Source organism: Sesamum indicum, linkage group LG13, assembly GCF_026168435.1.
Source record: "Sesamum indicum cultivar Baizhima isolate 11 linkage group LG13, ASM2616843v1, whole genome shotgun sequence".
NCBI lineage: Eukaryota > Viridiplantae > Streptophyta > Magnoliopsida > Lamiales > Pedaliaceae > Sesamum > Sesamum indicum.
Window position 1 is genome coordinate 14,167,393 of NC_142669.1, and position 20,525 is coordinate 14,187,917.

Below are 20,525 nucleotides of genomic sequence, written 5' to 3' on the forward strand. Positions count from 1 at the left end.
ATTCCTAGAGTGCAAGATGTGTTGGACAGCTGGAGTAGGAAAAATAGTCCTGGAAAAAAGATTTTCCTTGCTTCTGGTCAATAAACATGGTGAGTCCTGCTGGGTTGTAGGAGCTACTACCTTGTTGGATTGTTTTCGTTAAGAGAGTCATTTCGCCTAAAGGAGTCTGATACATGTGGATTAAGGAAAATATGCACAAATTTGCAAAAATGTGATGACTGATGATTACAAAAAGATAGAGAAAAGAGAGTCCATCACCTGCTTATAGAACACGGATTCTATGCTGATTAAGTTTTGACAGTTAGGAGAGAATACATCGAGTCCTATGTGGATGGGACTGCTGGACTGTTGGCTTATTTAAGGCAATTTCTATCTCTTGCCATTCACAGGCCTTCTTTGCTTTTAGGGTGTTTTCTTCCTCCATCTCATTTCATTTAAGTTAAGACGTGAAGTTGGAATCCTTTTCATTTGACTTCGTCAATTTTTTTCATTTTTCTTGTTTAGAAATAGAAAATCTAACTTCTTTTTAGCGAATTTCTCTAGAATTTTTAAATTTTTGTGAGCTTTTTTTTTTTACCCTGCACCAAATCTTGTTATTTTCCTTCCAGTCATTCTCTAAGTAACTCTCCCTTCCTTTTCTCTTGTTTTTTGCAGTCCATGTTGATTGATAGCATAGAACAGAGGGTGGTGGATGAGGTTTTGATAGATTTGATAAGTTCCTTAGGCAAGGAAAAGGAAAAAGCCTACTGCCAGACTCTGCCTCCTGCCATAGAGGTGAGAGCGAAGAAGAAGGGAATAATAGAGATGAGGAGGAAAGAAGAAAGGTAGAGGATCGGCTTGTGGTCTCAGTGGTGGAATCTATTGGGATTTATTTGTTTTACTTCTCAGAGAGTGATGCGGTGATTGTGAGGAAAAAAGTATGGGATACCTGTTGAATATGTGGTTTAGGTCCCTATTGTTGAAGATCGGCTATATTTCCCCCCAAGGACTCTCTTTGATTCTTTTCGACCTAGCTGGAGGTTAGTTTGCACTTCCCTTTGCCTAGATTTTTGTTGATGTTCCCACACTTTTCAAAGTCCCCCTGAATCAGTTGGTCCCTAAATCTTTCAGCCTGCTAGCAAGATTTTATATTTTAGTAAGAAATCTAGAAGATATTCCACAAGCTGCTCAATTTCACTCCTTTTTCCTATTGAAAAAAGCAAGTGGAGACCTATTTTATTTCACTACCTAAGGGGATATTCAGTTTCTCCCTTCGGAGTCCTCAGTAAAGGAACGAAAATATCATTTTTTTCTTTGTCTCAGTACCCCATACCCTGGAGATTTCATTTTGGGTGGATTAAAGTCCCTCTTGAACAAGTTAGGTACTTTGTCCGTAATCGTCTACCTCATTTCCAATTCTTGTTGGATCGTTTGAGCACTTCTCCCTATGATCCCCAGAAATTAGTTCACCCTACCCTTCTTAATCGCTTTGGACTGAGCCTAAAAGAGGTTGTCATGGATGACATTACTAGTAGAACTTCTTGTATACCCTATTTTGTAGTTATACCTATTTGTTACACAATAGGGTTAATGTATATTGTGTACCTGGTGTTTGTAGGCAGGATCATCACAAGTTGATGCAGGATAAGTCTATCAAGGGGGAGAAGACCGTGGGAACCTGCGCCCCTCCAAGTGTACTTTACTTAAAAGTCCCTCATCTACTCCTGCTAGTTCTGGTTCCATGGGGATCCCAAAGGCAAGCGGCAGGCTAATCCCATCACTAGACCTACCAAACGTGCTAAAGAACAAACCAACCTACTTGCTCCTCTAGCCCCACACCTTGAAACCAGGCTAAGAGCGTCTTGCCCTACTGAAGAGAGGGTTTAAAGAAGAAACTCCTTCCTAATTGTAATTTGAAAGAGGGACACTCTTGCTGTAAGATGAGGGTTAGAGAAACTTAGCGGCTAAATTCTTGAAGGGGTTCAACTGCCCTTAGATAAGACTTACATGAACTCTTTGCCCAAGGCACAGACCCTTAGCTTGTTCCCTTCCTACCTTAGTAGGGTGAGTATAGTAAGTTTTTGAAGCTTAATTATAAGCAATAACCTAACTTGAAATATTGTTTGTTCGTGTGTGACCGTATTTGGGGACAACCTAGTCGGCTGGCTGGAGTAAGGAGGTTCACTGTCAGAGCAAACCATCAAGAGGTTAGTGGAGCTAGAGAAGTCAAGCAAGTAGAAGAAGCGGGGGCATAAGGAGGACGTTGTGAGAACCCGCCATCTAAGGGAAGAGATCACAATCTGCATACCCGTCTAGAGCAAACTGCACGAAACAGGAACAAATCAGGAGACAGGTGATCCCTGACTATCCCTCCACTGAGGAAGGGAAAGAGATGCTAGAAGGCATATAGGTAAGTCGTTAAGAGGAATACGAGAAATCCTTAGATTTGCAAAGCCTACTAGTTGATAGTGCTTTGAAATATTACTAACATGGGTTTCGGAGTTGTGCCCTAAAATTCACAGATGTTAGTCACCCTCTAAAAGGCACTCCTCTCTCCTTCCTACAATATAGGGATGCTAGGTTGACTGATGCTCCCGAACCGGAAGAGGACATCCCTCCTGAATTTCCAGAAAGCCTTCTACGTTCCCGGTGGGAAATCATGCTGGGGTCTCGATCGATTAGCTGATGGTGGACGCTCTTCCCTTTAGGACGGAACCTCCTGGGGCAAGCGGTGACGAGAACATCCCTCTTGTTGGCAAATGATTACAGTAACAATTTAGTTTTTAGGTACCTTCTGTGATAAGTTTTGGAAGTGCATAGGTGTGGGCTTCAAATCTTTGTTTTTTGCTGGCACATAGGTGCCTAGGATTCTATTATGTCCCCTCCTTTCTATAGATGGTCTATAATATGCTATCTATTTGATTGAATTGTTTTGGATTTTAGAATGCTCTCTTCCTATATGACAGGGTAATAGAATACCTGAGATGTACGAATGAATACGCGTTTTTTCCATGTAGGACATGATAATAGAGTGTTGGGGGTATCCTAGTATTATAGTTATAATGCACTTGCATAGTTGTTTTTCCCTCCAAGTGGTCAATGGTATGGGAAGGGAAACTTTGAATCCTGTTGTATGAGCAAGTCTAGGTGATACTTTCTCAAGGTGCTTAGATAAGTAGGATATTTTACTAAGTAAGAGCAAAAATTACTCCACCTTGCTGATTAGGCGGGTCGATCATCATTCTCCTACTGTCAACAATGTGAGTTATGCCTACACCAGGAACTCCTTTCCAAGAGCAAGGCATGGTTGTCTGTAAGACCTGCTACAATATGAAATATACAAGTAAAGATGTACCAGAAAGTAGGAGAGATCCATATAATAGGTGAGTGCATGTAGACCATTAAATGGCAAACCAAGTAAATATGTTTGCTAGCTTACAAAATAAGTAGAAATGCCCGGCTAGGGGCGAGTTATTAGGGTTGCAGCTGATATTGAACACATATTTACTTGTTTTCAACCATTATTCTCATTTGTTTCATATTTTCCTTTCATTTCTTTAGTAAACCCTTTATTGACTTAAGCATCAAAGTATTAACCTTTATTTTGCAGGTTAATTCCACGATAATTTTAGAATATTCGTGAAAGTTCTTTGATCTTTATAATGTTGTTGGACACCCATACACATAAGTCGCAATACTTGATTTTAGACATTCATCTTAATACTTCTTCTCTACATTATTTTTATCTTTCCTTTGCGTCTTAATTAGGCACGCTTAGGCAATTAAACTTGCGAGAATCTTACAATCACATAAGTTTTTGTAGGATAGATATCAAGTATTCCATGATAAGGTATGATATATGGACACAGATACGAATATACGGACACAATATAACACAAACACAACGACACGAAAAAATTTAAAAATTAGAACACAACGTAGCATTGACACAACTATATATAATATACTTTTTTACTCTATATATACTCTCAGTTTCTCATAAAAATTAAACTATTAATATAAAATATAAAAGAAGTATGTCTTACATATAAATTCTTAACCAAATGTGGCTTAAAAAATATATAATCATTTTATTTTAAAATGTCGCAATGAAAAATTTTTAAGTATCCAAATTAGTTAGATCACTACGACTATCTATCAATTTTTTAGTAATTTCATCCAAAAAATTTTATTCTGAGAGGAGTGAATTAATTTTTTTATTAAGTCCAAAATTCTTTTTTTATTAATAAAAACAACACAAAATATTTTGAAGTTATAAAAAAAATTTCTAAACATGTCTCTTTTTTTATTTTATATTTTCTGACAAGCGAGAATACCGTGTTTGATACATGCCCCTATCCAACACTGCGTCGTATAACTTTTTGGAATATCCTTACATAAATGGTAAGTCATATACTTGTGGTTGAGACACATCACTGTACCAAACGTTTATCTTTAATTTCGACACAATATATATTTTAGTATCGAAAGATAATACACATCACACTAAAGCAAAAAATAAAATACATATATAGCCAAAGTGAAATAAAACATGCAACCGAAGATGGGAACATATATAGCCCAAAGGGTACAAGAGTTAAACGGCTTATTCCAACTATCTAACACCTGGTTGTGTCCGCAGCAAGAACTTGATCTGCGAAAGTCTTGAGATTGACATAAGAGGTACCACCTTCCTTGACTGCTTCCTTTGCCAAGTCTCTCCATTTCCTGGCTTCCCTTCTCATTTCCTCTCCTCTTTCTCCACCATCCATAACAATCTCTAAGCACCTTTCGATCTCATCAGCCTTTACAACTCCTCCATCTTCCGGTTTGCCTACACTCAATCCAGTCCTCCAGAAATCTTGTATGAGTTTGGCATTTGTGGTCTGATCAGTCCATTGCGGGAACGACACCACAGGCACCCCTGAAACTAGACTCTCAAGCGACGAATTCCAACCACAGTGAGTTAAAAAGCATCCTACAGAAGGATGCGACAGAACCTCCACCTGAGTACACCAAGGCACAATCTTGCCTTGCTTTTCCAAATCCTTCCCACAGCTCACCATTTCCTTTAGTCTCTCACTATTGTCTACGCCTCTGATCACCCAAAGGAATGGCCTTCCGCTTTTGATCAGACCTTTGGCTATCTCTTCCATTTGTGGTTTAGATAGCTCAGAATAGCTGCCAAAAGCTACATAAATTACAGATAATTTCTCTTTGGAGTCCAACCACTGTACATAATCCACAGACTTCTGAATCAGGTCACCTCCAAATGCAGTATCCGAAGGGTCCTTTCCATCTAAAAATGCGGACGGAATTAGTGGCCCTATATCCATCAACTTGTACTTATCTATAACACTCAAAGGCCCGGGCTCCAAGGCTTGAAATGTGTTCACAAGGACTATCGGGCTATTCTCTCTCTCAAGAATCTCAAAATTGTCTTTCAAAATTGGCAGTGCAAAGTCATATATGTTGGTGTTTGAAGGAAATAAAAACGATGGCAGATCACTAGGCTCGAACACCGGTAGTCCGGGAAGCTTAATGACTTCATTACTTGGCGCAGCATCAAAATACTTATTGAAGTAGTAAAAATAAACACCAAAAACAGTGGCTGGTTGGATCCAGAGAAGAGTTACTGGAATTTGAAGATGGGAAGCCACTTGACCAGCCCAAGGGACAAGAAGACTGTAGATTACACGAGTAAAAGGATTCCCTTCTTCCCGTTTTGCCCGAATAGCGTCTTCCACTGCCTTGCTGCCGTGATTTTCGAGTGCAGAGATTAAGTTTTGAGCATCATCAGTTGACCAGCCATTTTCATAACCATCGGTAAAGGAAACGATGTCGATTAGGCCATCAACTGTTAAAGAAGTTGTGGTCATGCGGCGTATGGCGGATAGGCTGGTTAAGAAGGTGACCTTAACGCCAAGTTTTGAGAGGCGCTTCGCAAACTGGAGCGATGGATTAATATGGCCTTGAGCTGGAAATGTGACGAGCAGCACATGGACCATTTTCACAAGGAAACCAGCCGAGAAGAGCAAGCAGTAATAATCAGTGTCTGTCTGTGTGATGTATGGATGGTGTTCTTCGTGGAGTACATTATAAAGATAGGGTGTAGTTTGGAGATTACTGGCTGTATCTGACCAAGGAAAAATTAGCACGGAATATTGATGTTGGATCCTATCCTACTATCTCGGTATTACAAATTTCTGTACGTGTGGAAAGAAGTGAAGGGAAGAATAGCATTATTTATAGAGGCACGTGGATAATTCTAATTCGTAGGTGGGTAGCTCTGCCTCTGCATGCCAGGATTGATTAACGATGGGTCGCTTTCATATTTTTGTTGTTGTTGGTGTGAGTGTCCAATTTTTGGCTGGAAAGTGGGACACACATATACATATAGTCTGGGTCAGCATTTCACTTAGCGACATGTATCCGTGTTACGCATAACCACATACAGTAAAACCTCTATAAATTAATAATCTTGGAACCATGAAATTTTATTAATTTAGAGAGATATTAATTTATCGATAAATTAATATTTTATTAATTAAAAGAGAGATTTTTTAAATTCAGCAAATTTAGTACATATGTATTGAAAATAAATGAATTCATATATGTTTCATTAATTATATTCATGCGTCAATTTATTTTTTTATAACTAATTAAATATATTCATGTATAATATCAATTCATTATTTACAATTAACTATTATATTCATAGACACATGTATCAATTTATTGGAATAACTTAAATATACATGTTTACATTAATTCGTTGCACTTAAATAACTATTATACCCAATTAAATATATTCATGCATGATGAATGAAACATATACTACATAAATCTCAATATGATAATAAAATAATTCATAACACACAACCATGTCTTCTCATCTAAAAGGCATCACAAAATCATCCATGAATGATCAAATGCGTAAAGCATTACGGACTTCACATTTTAGTAAATTACCATAATATTTATAATTATAATATTTATGAATTATTAATTTAGAGTTTTAATGGGACCTAATATTTATAAAGGAATTTTTTAAAAAATTATTATTTTATTATCTTATCGAATTTGATGATTTTTTACAAAGGCCCAAGTCGGGACCGAAAGATTTTATTATTTTAGAGAGTTTATTAATTTATAGAGTATTAATTTATAGAGGTTTTACTGTATATAGATCCATGCATCTTTTACACTGAAGTAAATTAGAAAAAGTTTATAATTTTTAAATTAACTTTCATTCAATTAAACAATAAAAATAATTTTAAAAAAATTAACAAGAGATATTAAAAAAATAAATCTAATTATTAACTAATATATATATATATATATATATATTTGTTCATATATATTAACTAATATATATATATAGTTCATATACATATAACTAATATTTTATAGGATTAAATACAATTATCACTCCCGAAATACTCACCCCACATCAATTACCCCCTAAAGTTTTAAAATTTTAAAAAAATTCTTGACCTTTAATTTTTAAGTTTGAAAAGGCCATTTTGCCCTTACCAAAATTACTTCGCGAAAAGAATATAATTTTTTTCTTAAAATGTCAAAGTCACTATTTGTCTGAAATTAATGTTTGATAATCAATTAGGATACCTAGGTTGGTATCGTTATAAAAGATCACCCAATTGTAGACCGAACACCTAGCTCTAGAACTTAGTTTAGTAGTAAAATGTCTTTTTTGCAAGATAGGATTACAGGTTATAAAGGAAAGGAGAGGGAGTTATTAACTTTAACTCCTCAAGAGATTAGGGTACATAACGTAAAACTTAGATACCCTTAAGGATGTAAAGAAATACAATTTGACATCACTAAGAAAAAAAACTTTTTCCCTTGTGATGACTTATATCATTTACAGCAACCTGTCATTAGTAGATATGAAGGCATGTTAGAAATAGCAAGCCATGAGATTTTAGTTGCAGGTATTGTGGGACGAGAAAATGAGAGTATTACTTTGGAATTAAGTTTTCTCAAAAATCATAAACAATGGGGAATGAAAGATAACATTAGGGAATTCAGTCTTGATGGTGTTACCAAAAGGATTGAATGAGCACTCCCTTTTCTATATACATATCAGTTGTTGTGTTATATAATCAATATAAGACAGAATATTTTGCAGCTTATATTGATTTAGGTTCAGGAATTTGCACAACAAAACCTAAAGTTTTCCCTAGAGAAGCTATAGAAATCTTACCCGTTATTGCAGGAAGGAATTTTTTGTAGAAAATTCTAATACTCAATAAGGGAATACGAGAGACAAAGATCATGATTGGAGGAGCATTTGGAACACCTTGGTATAGGGTGAAAACACCTCTTATCTACTTTCATGACACTGGTGCAAATATTTTGCTAGATAATAAATTCATTCAAACTTTTGCAAAATATGCACAGGATAACCACATAAATGTGTTTATATTTACTACTAACTATGGTAGTGAGATACAGATTTTGCGAAGAACATTCAATAGGATAATACCCATAAATTTTCACAGCAAGCATGGTGATTTTGATGCTAGATTAACTCATCCGGAAATGCAGGATAAGAGAAAATTTGGTAAAGCTCTTTTGTCTTTTAAGCAATAGGGACTTATCGATAGTGATAGCGTCTATGAGGAATCTGAGGAAGACATTAAGAACCTCAAAGAAACATTATAGGAGATAAAGTTGCTAGATGTTAGTGAAGAAAGCAAGCTCTTTCCTTAGAATGTCGAGACACTTATTTGGAGGAATTTCAGCGAGAACCCTTTGGCATGGTGGGATAGAAATAAAATCAAAACTACTCTGAAGGTCAAAGAAGAGTGCAAGTATGAGTATGTTCAAGACAAGCCTATCTAGATTAATATGGAGGATAAGAAAGATATGCAGGAGATTATCAAAGAGCATATCAAATCTTAAACTCATTGAGCTTGGAGTCTCTGCTTACAGTATAGCCCTGGTTTTTTGGTAAGAAAGCATGGTGAATTATAGAAAGATAAAACCAGGTTGGTAATTAACTATCAAGATATAAATGGAATATTAGAATTTGATGGTTATTACATTTCCAGTAAAGAACACTAATTGATTGCATTAAAGGTGCTAAAGTGTGTTCAAAATTCGATTGCAAATTTATTTTTATCAAATGAAGATGCAGAGTGAATAAAAAAAGTTTACTGCATTCTTCATACCACAGGGAAATATATCTGCAATGTTCTTCCAATGAAATTATCTAATGGCCCTCAGATATTTCAAAAAAATAGATAATCTTTTTAAGAATTATTTTGAGTTTATGTTTGTCCACATTGACGACATACTGTTAAAACTCAGAGAGCAAGAGATTGTAAAGCAAGAAAGAAGTTGATGTGGTCGAGGTTTTTTTGCTAAAGGATAAAATCGAAAATTTTACCTCGGCACAATTGCACACCAGGTGAAATGCAATTGCCGCAAAATGTGTAATTTTCAAGAGTGGGATGTCTTGTCAATTAATAGTGACTTAGATTAAAAAATTAGTATTTTGGTATTTATAGGGGTGTTGGAAATTATATGGTGTGGTGAGGTATATATGTTTAAGGTGTACCCATACATATCAAATTACTCATTTATCCTTCAAATTAATATTTTTTATTAATGCACATCATACAGCCCCCCACTCTCGGATGGAATATGCCCACCCAGTGTAATATTTTGTCCGAGAGTAAACACTTTTCTAAATCGAATTAACATATGAGAGTGGATGGGTGGGTAGTCGTTTATTATTATCAATTCATTGGGGGTGTATGAATACGCTTGGCCAACAGTGTCTGGTGCCCAACTCGAGCTGGGGGTGCCCCTCGGTCGCGGAGTGCACCAGGATTGCCTCGGGCTGGTGCTGGCCTTGTGCTGGTGCTGTGCCGCACTCACCAGCCTCGAGCCGCTGCAGCTAATGCACCAGTCAGCTGGGGCTGCCTCGGACTGGTGCTGGGGGGTGCTCACGGGCTCGAGCTGGTGCACTAGGGGAGTGTACTCGGGCGCACTCGTGCTCAAGTTAATTCAGCTTGAGTCTTCAAGTGTTTTGAGGAGGTGCTTATTTTTGCGTCCCCTGGGTTTTGAACCCAAGTCAAAAGTGTGGTAAGTGGAAACTCCCACCACTACACCATCAAATATTTTTAATAATATTTGCTCTCATTCTCTATTAGTAGAGGTTATTCAGTATTTATTCATTTTTCGCGCCGAATTCTTTCATTCATTTTGAGAAATTCGACGTCATCTTCAAGAGATGAGATCCCCGTAAACAATTCTTACCTTTGGTGATGGAGCCCCATAGTTAGGCTTTTACCAACTTCGGAAGGCGGGGGGGTGACAAAATTTTCTCTCATTCTCTATTCTCTAGTTAATAATATTTGCTCTCTTACCTTTTTAATAATATTTGCTCTCATTCTCTATTAGTAGAGGTTATTCAGTATTTATTCATTTTTCGCGCCGAATTCTTTCATTCATTTTGAGAAATTCGACGTCATCTTCAAGAGATGAGATCCCCGTAAACAATTCTTACCTTTGGTGATGGAGCCCCATAGTTAGGCTTTTACCAACTTCGGAAGGGGGGGGGGACAAAATTTTCCGATTCCAATATTTTTAAGAGGGGACCTTGTCTCAACAGTTCGATAAAGGGCCGTTGCCTCAAAGGATACTTCATGTCCCGGAGTCGGTCTTTCACCAACTTCAGACGGATGTAAAGTTTTCGGAGCGACATTATTAACGAGGATCTCAATGAAAGTTCCATTTAGGGGGTCCCGGGACAATAGCGACTTTTGTCTATATCACATGACGAGTTTTGCCTCTAGGGTCCTCGTGAAACTTCAAAGATCTCTATGTCTAAGTTTATTTTGTTTGTTGGGATTACGACAAGAAAACTAACTCCATTACTCAAAATTCAAAGTACAATATTTTTGGAGAAATCAAAAGAGGAGAAAGATATGTCGATGTTCAGGAGGAATCTCCCCATTGAGGGGTACTTGCTCATGAGTCAGGGGGGTTACCTCCTGGGGTGGTGACTGTTCACGAGGCGAGTCTTGTTCCGCCAAAGCTCGAGACCTGGTTTGCATACTCAGTGTCGAGGTAAATATTTCCCACAGACGGCGCCAATGATGTGGTTGAGGTTTTTTTGCTAAAGGATAAAATTGGAAATTTTACCTCGGCACAGTTGGCACCAGGTGAAATGCAATTGCCGCAAAATGTGTAATTTTCAAGAGTGGGATGTCTTGTCAATGAATAGTGACTTAGATTAAAAAATTAGTATTTTGGTATTTATAGGGGTGTTGGAAATTATATGGTCTGGTGAGGTATATATGTTTAAGGTGTACCCATACATATCAAATTACTCATTTATCCTTACAAATTAATATTTTTTATTAATGCACATCAGAAGTATATTTCTACTGTAAATCAAGAAACAGAGGGATGAAGTTGTTGTTCTGTACAACAGCTGTTGAACCAACTATTTAAAGAAGAAATAGGAAAATAACTACCCCAACATACTAACGGGTACTAAGAAGTGCAATTAAAAAAGCACGCTTTTATAAGTGGCAAAAAAGAACGACAACTAAAGCTTTCTTCTTCAGCAGCTTGAGCAGACTTCTCATCCCTTTCTTCTGCAATTCTGCAACTCTGCAACTCTGTTCAACCTGCAATACACATTTATTCCTACACTTCAATACATACTAATTGCATCAAAAAATGTGAAAGATCATATTAAATATCTTGAGATATTTTTTGATGCATGCCGTAAAAAAAGATTAGTACTTTCTGAGAAGAAAGCTATTATCGCAATAAAACTGAACTTTTAGAAATTCTTATTGACGAGACATATATTGAGTTAAAGAACATATTGTGGAGAAAATTCACAATTTTTCAGACGTACTCAAGAACAAGAAGTATTTGCAAAGCTTCTTCGGAATTGTTAATTTTGCAGGCATCTTTATTAAGGATCTTGCAAAATACAGAAAGGATTTCCGACCACTTTTGAAGGAAATAAAAAGTTCAAAGTGGAAATAGGATGAAATTCATGAAATGAAATAGATTTGCAGTAACTTGCCAAAGCTTGCCATACCATAAGACGAGAATGAATTATTGGTCTACACAGACACCAATGACCATAAATGGGCAGCATTGCTCATGAAACAAACTACTATAAGATAAGAACCTTGTATACATACAGGATGTTTGTTCTCAAAGAAACAAATCCAAGTCTGACACATTAACTAGAAGGAGTTCTTTGCAATTTGAAAGTCTTTTAAGAAATGACCTTTATTCCTACTTGCTAAATAATTTACATTAAAAGTTGATAATACTTATGATAAAAACTTTTTTGAAAAATAAATTAGAATCTAAAATTGAGAAAGCTTGTACTATCAAATGGTAAGCTGAATGACAATATTATATAATCTCACGACAATGTTCTTGTAGATTTTCTGACAAGTGATAGAGGCATCTGAAGTGAACTCCATCATGTTGAGGCTCAGTCACGATAGAGAAATTCTTGAGGAGCTTGAAAAAAGCTGAGATGGCTAGCGGTGAATGCCCAAGTATCCGGGCAGATACAAAGAGTTGATCTTGACACTGTCCAGGTCGAGATAAGGAGTTCCATGTTGGCATCTACCTCGCTATGGAACGACTTGATGGAACCAATTCGAAAGGTATCGCCCTCGGTGATGACTCGAGAGTTGAGGGAGCATGACCTTAAACATGCCCTTAGAGTAGAAGGCTCTAGTCCGGATTCGAGTACCAATTGCAAAAGGCCATCGTTAGACTCTGTAAAACGACAACAATTGGATCACATGAAGTGCAAACTCCTAATGGTAAAAGTCAATAGGGTTAAAGAGGGAGAGATTCACCTTAGGCCAATGATAGTCACCTTTAGGGTTAATACTATCGAGTTGATATCTTCTTCTTTTGGCAAGTTTACCAGCGAATGTGAAAAAAATTAATTTCTAGCAAAGGGGTCAATCCAAGCAAAATCATAATAGAAACATCCAAAAAATATAACAGAATTTGGATGTTAGAAGGGTCAAAACCAGAAAAAATCTCATAATTGTATGATTTGGAGTTCTCGCTTTAGTTCATACTATGTCATCAAGTTTTTTGAAAATTGCAAAGTTTTCAGAATGGACTAGTGAGGCGGTTTATGATTCATGGCAAAACAATCCCCACTTAAAAAGAGGCGATATTTTGGAGTTAAAGTTCACATCAGTGGCTCCAGACATTTCAGGAAAAGGGTCTCATTAGGCATTCCATTTTATCAAGCTGCAGAGACCTGACATAGTAGCTTTCAACAGAATCAAAGCTGCCTCAGTAGAAGCTCCGCTGGTATCAATCATAATTGAGGATGATATTTCTACCAAAAGAGCTTCGGCATATGGGTCTGTCTCACAGAGATGGACAAAGTGAATTATCCATTTAAAATATTTTTCAAAAAAATTAAATGAATCATTCCTGTTAAACTTCATGACAGGAAAAAATAACAAATTTGTAGAGAGCCTGTTCGAGAAAAAGAGAATGCTTAATATGGAAGAACAAAAACTACCTGCAACTGAGGCCATGAGGATGAATACATATAATATGTTGCATGTTGAGCAATGGCATTACCATGTATGTCCTTGCTGTGAGAAACAAGAAAAAACCCTTTTTTGGGACTAAAATTCGGGTCACCCAAAAGAAACACGAACCAAAACAGGATAAGGGTAAAAGATATAATTTTCACAAGGCGAAGTAAAAACCGTAAAAAACGTAAACATTCAAAAGTGAGGTATCGGCAGAAGATGACAAAGGCCAACTGTTAGAAGGCTAGCTAGTAATCACATAACCGATAAGTTGTTATGGCCAACAGCTGGAAAGGATGCAGAGATGACAAACGCAATGACGTCATCCAAAAAAAAAATAAGAAGATAACGAATGCAATGACGTCATCAAATAACAAGTTTGAAGTCCGAGGACGGCTATAATAAAGGGTTAATGAAGCAGATGGGGATCTAAAATTGCTGAACTCGAAAAGATATAGGACTAAAAGTGTTACATACAAAGTTAGAGAACTAAATGTGAAAAACTCCTAAACATACAGGACTAAAAGTGCAATTTCACCTAACTATTCTTTATATTAAGGGAGATTACCCTTTTAGTGTCTCTCGTTTTTTATTTATTTTTTAGATATTTAATTTAATTATTTTTAATTTATTTATCTAACTTCTCACCCCTTCACTATCTTTTGATAGTTATTGCTTTCTCTATTATTATTATTTTCATCTATCTATTTTTGTCATCATTTATTTTAAATTTAAGATTAATTTATTATTTCGTATATATTTTATTAAATAATACTAATTTTATAATTATTTTAAAATAATACTAAATATTTATACAAACAAATAAAATATGACATAAATTACTAATTCTCAAATTGAGACGGACAATTTTCCGTCTCAAAATTTACTTTTTGTTGGTAGTGTTACTAGTATAAATTAAGCGATAATAAATGAGGGAGTCTTACTGGCCTTTTGAGGTGATTATAATTTACCCTACTTTATAATCATCTCAAGTAAATTACAATAACCTCAAGATATTTATTACAATCAGGGTAAATTAAAATAAAGAAAAAAGAGAACCCACAAAATATTTTGGGCAGTAAAAAGTAGGGTAAATTACAAGCACCTCTCCCGAAATTTAACGTAATTACAAATATCTACTTGTTATTTAAAAAATTATAAATACTTCGTTGATTTTGACGTCCATCTAACAACGATCCCATTCCTTAGATTTCCATCCAATTTTTATGATGAACTGACCAAAATTCCCTTTTGAATTATAAATTATAATTTATATATATACATATATATTATAATTTTTTAAAATACTTTTATGAACTAATATTCCCTCTAGATATTTATTTTACGCACCCTCACTTTTTTTACATGTTTTCAAATATATTTTTTTAAAAAAATCAAAAAGCGAAAAATAATAATGTTCACTTCATCGTCTAGGGGCTATATAATTATTTCTATTTAAGAAGAGCATTTATAATTTTTTAAATAATAAAAAAATATTTATAATTATGTCAAATTGTAAAAAAGGCAGTTATAATTTGTCCGTTAAAAGTATGTATAAATCAGCTTTCTCAAATGGAATAAAAAACAATAAGTCCATAAGATTTCAACCCAGCAACCTTATAGAACTTCTACCCATTTCCAAAGGAACGACCCAAATTCAGTCAAATCCTCAAGGCCCAACATTTTTTTTTTTTCATTTTCTCTAATTTCCTTTTCCTTTTCGTTTTTTTTAAAATTCTTTTTCGATTTTTCCTTTTTCAACTCCTTTTTGCTTTTTTGATTCTCTTTTCTGCTCGCTTTTTATATTTGTTTCCTATTTTCGAATGAGCAAAACAGAGCAGCAGTGTACAAAGGTGTATAATAGGAGCAAGAAATGAGGGATTCTTACTGAAAAGAGGGTTGAGAATGTACCAAGATTGAGAAGCATGATTATGGAAGTATTTGCGTATTTTTTAGCTTCTGGCTCTCGAAAAGTACTTTTAACGTGTTTGAAATGTCAGTTTATACTTTTAATACTAAAAAAAGAGCTTTTAGGCCAAAATTTAAAAGCACCTTACTAGATATTTTGACTTTTTTGTAGATAAATTTAACTTTATTTTAACTACTTTACCCTTATTATAATAATTTTAATTCAACTTTATCGTTTTAAATTTAGTTTTAAAATTATATATTTAAAGTTAATATTAGAGTTTTCAAATAATTTAAATAATTTAAGAATAATCAAATTTACACATCACATATTTAATATTTTAAAATTTTTATATTTTAATTCCTATATCATCTAATTATATTATTGGGATGACATATTATTATTTGATTAAACAATTTTTGTAATATTTTAAATTTTGCGACAACATCAAGTTGGTTGGACATTAATCCCGATGATCATAATAATGAGCACAAAATGAGCTAATGCAAAATGTGGACGAGGAAATAAGAAGACATCGGCGTCAACGCCATAGACGCAATTGTTGAAACGGCTGGACATTGTTTACATCTACAATTGTATAGTTCATTGTACTTTTTAGAATTGTATAAAAAAATATTATATTTGTATAGTTAATTATATTTTTTGAATTAATACAATTTTTATATTATGATTTTTTGGATTTCAATATGTTGTTAAAAATTAATTTTATATATTAATTTATAAAAAATAAAATTAAATAAAAAAGGAGTCGTGATTCCAATCCACGAGATAAAGTCATGGATTGAAATCACGACTTCATGTCGTGGACCAGATCTACGACATGGAGTCGTGGATCGGATCCAAGACACCAAGTTGTGGATCTGATTCACGACCTATGTATAAAAAAAAAAATTAAGTCTAGTCATGGATCACATTCGCAACTCGACATATTTTTATTATATGTTTTAAATAAATTATATTTATATAATTTGTTTTTTTAATAATATTTATATAACTAACCCGTGGGGCAGGGGTGGGGGGTTTGATTATTATTTTTTTTAAAATAATAATTTTATTTTTATAAATTATAATTATTTTATTTTGTAAATTATAATAATTCATATAATAAAATTGTATCTAACATGCCATTCATGTCATTTTTTAAAGCCATGTAGAACTAGTAACGCCCCCAACAAATATCCAATTAGCATGCCTTGTCATTTTTATGATCAAAAATAAAAATATCAGCCACTGAAGGACTAAATTTCATCAAATTTGAAATTAATAGATTTATAAAGATGAGCATAATTATCGGATTAAAATTAATATTAAGCATATTTAATGGACTAAAAAATAATTTTCCTACATAAATTTTATATATTATAAATATATTATAGATATATTTTAATAGACCTTAGTTGACCAGGAGAGGCATTTTAGTCATTGTCATTAAAAAATAGGCTCATAGGGGGTAGTGTGTGTCATTATTCATAATATAGGGGTAATTTTTTATATTTAAATTTTTACTGATATTTTTTCATATTCCAAGGGGTCAAAATGAATTTAAGTCTTTAGTTAAAGGATAATTACACTCTTTATTGTTGAAGTTTAGTACAATTACACGCAGATCTCCTGTGGTTTAGAAATTTACATTTAGCAATCCTAAAATTTATTTTCATCTAACAAATAGGTCCATCTATTAGTCAAAATTTACTGAATTTGCTGATATTAACAAAAAAATTAAATGAAAAATTATTTTATCTTCGATTAACTTATTACTGATTTATTGTAAGTCAAATAAATTTTTTTCAACTAAACTATTCTTCTAACAGTGATATACATTCGTACATGCATTAACGTTTGAAGATATATATGGCTAATTTGATCATAAAAGGATTTAATTATTTGATCTGCAATATATGATCAGTATATAGTAAGTGAATTGAAGGTCAATATAGATCGCTATCCTCTTATTTTGTTAATATCAAAAAATTGGGTGAATTTTAACTAACGAATGGACGTATTTGTTAGAAGAAAGCAAATATCAAGTATATTAAACATAATTTTTCAAACCAAAGAAATTGTACTAGATCTCAGGAGAGAAAAGTGTACTTATCCCTTTAATTAAATTTGGTTACGTCATTCATGTGATTTAAAAAAATCATGGCCGCATCAATTTTCAAGTCAGTCAAATACTATCAGATAGAAGTCTAACTGCTGATCCTCGTCTCCAATAGAGGATCTCAGAACAACCCGTGATGAAGCTGCTAACTTGTCATTGTGTCATGTAGTCACGTTCTTCCGTTTGGCATGCAGCAACGAATATGGCCAGCAATCGCACGCTACGGCGCCATTTGATTCACAAGTGGCAAAGAGGATAGACTCGTTTGTATTCAGAACTGCCGAGCCCTATTCTTTCTGACTTTGCAGATACGCTCTCTTATAAAATTCTCACGCACAAAATTTGTAACACAAATGTTTGTCGTTGTTTGCAGTAGTGGTGCAGAGGGTGATGATAGCGGTTTCAATAACAATGTTCAAGTTCCGAGTTTTGCTCAGATTCGTTGACTGTTATATAAGATGTTGATAGTCGGAGGAAGAGATGATCTTATGCGACAGATACCTAAATCTGCACCACGGCTAAATTATATTTTTAATCCCATAAGTAGATTTATTTTTAATTTTAGTTTCATACTCAGGTCAATTCGAACATTTAATTTCATATGCGAATTAGTTTGAGTGTGGGACTAAAGGTCCATTTATGGGACAAAAAATATAATTTACCCCATTTTCAAATGTTTTATCCGTCGAGTATATGAATATTTTTAGATAACTGGAAAAACATATTAGTATATAATTATATATTAAAAGTTATGATTTATTTAGTAAAAAAAGGAACTAGAAATATCAATGCGCCACCAAACACTACAGCTCATACCAGTTCATGCTCTAATAACTAATGCAAATTTCATCCAATGCATCTCATGTATTCGCTGAAATTGGTAAAATCCTCCCTTATATTAAAAGGAAATTACAATTTACCTTCCAGAAATACTGCATGGTCTAATAGGGAGAAGGAATGAATGGCCCGACCTGGACTCATCAGGATCAGATCCTGGTCTTAATTTATTGGACTCGATTGGGTTTGGGACGGGTTACGGATTTTGTAATGGATCTGCCCCGATTTACTTTAATTTATATTAATTTAGATAATTATATTATTTAATTAGTTTGTTTATTAAGTGTAGATTATATTGAGCGATGTACTATTTAATCGAAATATTTTATGAATTTTGATATTTAAATTAGTGTCGAATTGAATATCAAATCAGATTTAAAAATGATATCATTGGTCAATTAGATTACTAAATTTGTTAGATTTAAATATTACTCTAGCTAATTTATACAATTCCATCGAAATTATTAACTAAATATGCAATTCTACGCATTGTTGTTTAATTAAATTGTATAGTAGCGAGGGCTTGACAGGAAATTCATAAAAATATTTCAGAAATTATATTTAAAAAATGAAGTTTTTAATGATAATCTAATTTAGGGATGTTATTAAAAAGATAGTTATAAATAGATACGGGGTTTGATTAAATGGATCCCTACGAATTAAATGATAAATTATAAGTATTTTTATGAAGCCTAGAGTGTCTAATTATTAAGAAGAACTAGAATGAAGATTTATATTTCGATAGAAATGAAATATTAAAGAATTATTGAAAATTATGCGAATAATATTTAATATTCTATTTAAAAATTATGATATTCTTGATATATTAATTGTATGCGTTATAACTCATTATACGATACGGGGGTAAAGTGAGAGGACTGAACCATTACCTATTGAGTAGATAAAAGCGTTGTAAGGTCGAGGTAAGTAAATAATTAGTATTATCTATATATGTTTCATTTATTTGTGGTATTACTGTTATATAAATTTGTGATTCATGCTGAACCTTGTTTATCTTAAATATATGAGTGGTGGATGATTTAATTTGATTGACTCTATGGTGTACGTGAAATGAAAGAATACTTACAAATATTATATTTATTATATGATAAAATGAGAATATATCGATATATGGTTTTAGGTTACTAGTTGCTTTGTGGAAATAAGGGAGTGTTGGAAATTGAATATTATTGTGACATGAATACCTTTGATGTTGTTGAAAAGCTTATAAGGCGAAATGAGATGAGAAGAGCTATAATTCGATATGAGAAAGAAATGAAATGAGAAGAGCTTTGATGCAATAGAAAAAGATGTGATACGAAAAGAGTTATGATGTGATATAAAATAGCTACGATGCGAAATAAAAGAGTTATGATGCGAATTGAAAGAGCTATGACGTGAAATGAGAATGATGAGCCGGCTGTCAACGGGATTCACTTGAACTTATATAACGGTGAGATTGAGTTGATGGGAAAAATACGATATCACCTTCTGGTAAGCAAACTAGGAAAAGACAAAGAGTTTAATTGATTGTTTTATTGCGAGTTAGCTATGTGGTGTAATAAAGCTGATTATATTGGGATTAAATTGACTATATTCTACGCATGTTGCCCACTTATCTTGTTTGGGCTACATTTGATATACATATATAAATGGGATAATTATTTACTTACCGAGTGGCAGGCTCATTCCTCTGTTGATATTTTTTTTTCGGAAATAGATCTTGAGGTGTCTGTCTGTCGAAGGCTAGGTCTAAACGTTATATTCAAGTAGGTCGGGCCAGTATGCAGTTTTCTCCTCATTGTCAATTAAAATACAAATCACATTTTATTTGTATAGAGAGAATGTAAAAACGTGGGGATTACTTGTGATGGATTATTTGTGATATTTGATATGTATATAATGTTGTGGGTTGATTATGCTTGTTATGACGTTGGAATTATGTGTGCCTATTGATTAGATGATTATGTGCATATTTATATATATAGATACAGGTGTTTAGGGAAGATATAGCCCTAGTAGTGATAGAGGGTGCTACAATATTTAGTATTACTTATAGAAAAAATTAGTTGAATATACCATTTGTATTATATAA

The 20,525-nt window shown here is 33.9% G+C and overlaps 1 long non-coding RNA gene and 1 pseudogene across 4 annotated transcripts; one reads left to right on the top strand and one right to left on the bottom strand.

Moving 5' to 3' along the window:
- LOC148784550 (uncharacterized) lies at nucleotides 1-2,924 on the top strand. Of its 4 annotated transcripts, none has more exons than XR_016063653.1 (3): nucleotides 1-89; nucleotides 655-1,019; nucleotides 1,598-2,924. It is a non-coding gene; the product is annotated as an uncharacterized LOC148784550 (long non-coding RNA). The 4 variants fall into 4 exon arrangements; XR_016063654.1 differs by lacking the exon at nucleotides 1-89 and adding an exon at nucleotides 137-558; XR_016063655.1 differs by lacking the exon at nucleotides 1-89 and having other exon boundaries at nucleotides 156-1,019; nucleotides 1,598-2,389; nucleotides 2,502-2,924.
- Nucleotides 2,925-4,416: 1,492 nt separating this feature from the next.
- LOC105176079 (UDP-glycosyltransferase 75C1 pseudogene) lies at nucleotides 4,417-6,169 on the bottom strand (annotated as a pseudogene).
- Between the last annotated feature and the right edge of the window lie 14,356 nt (nucleotides 6,170-20,525).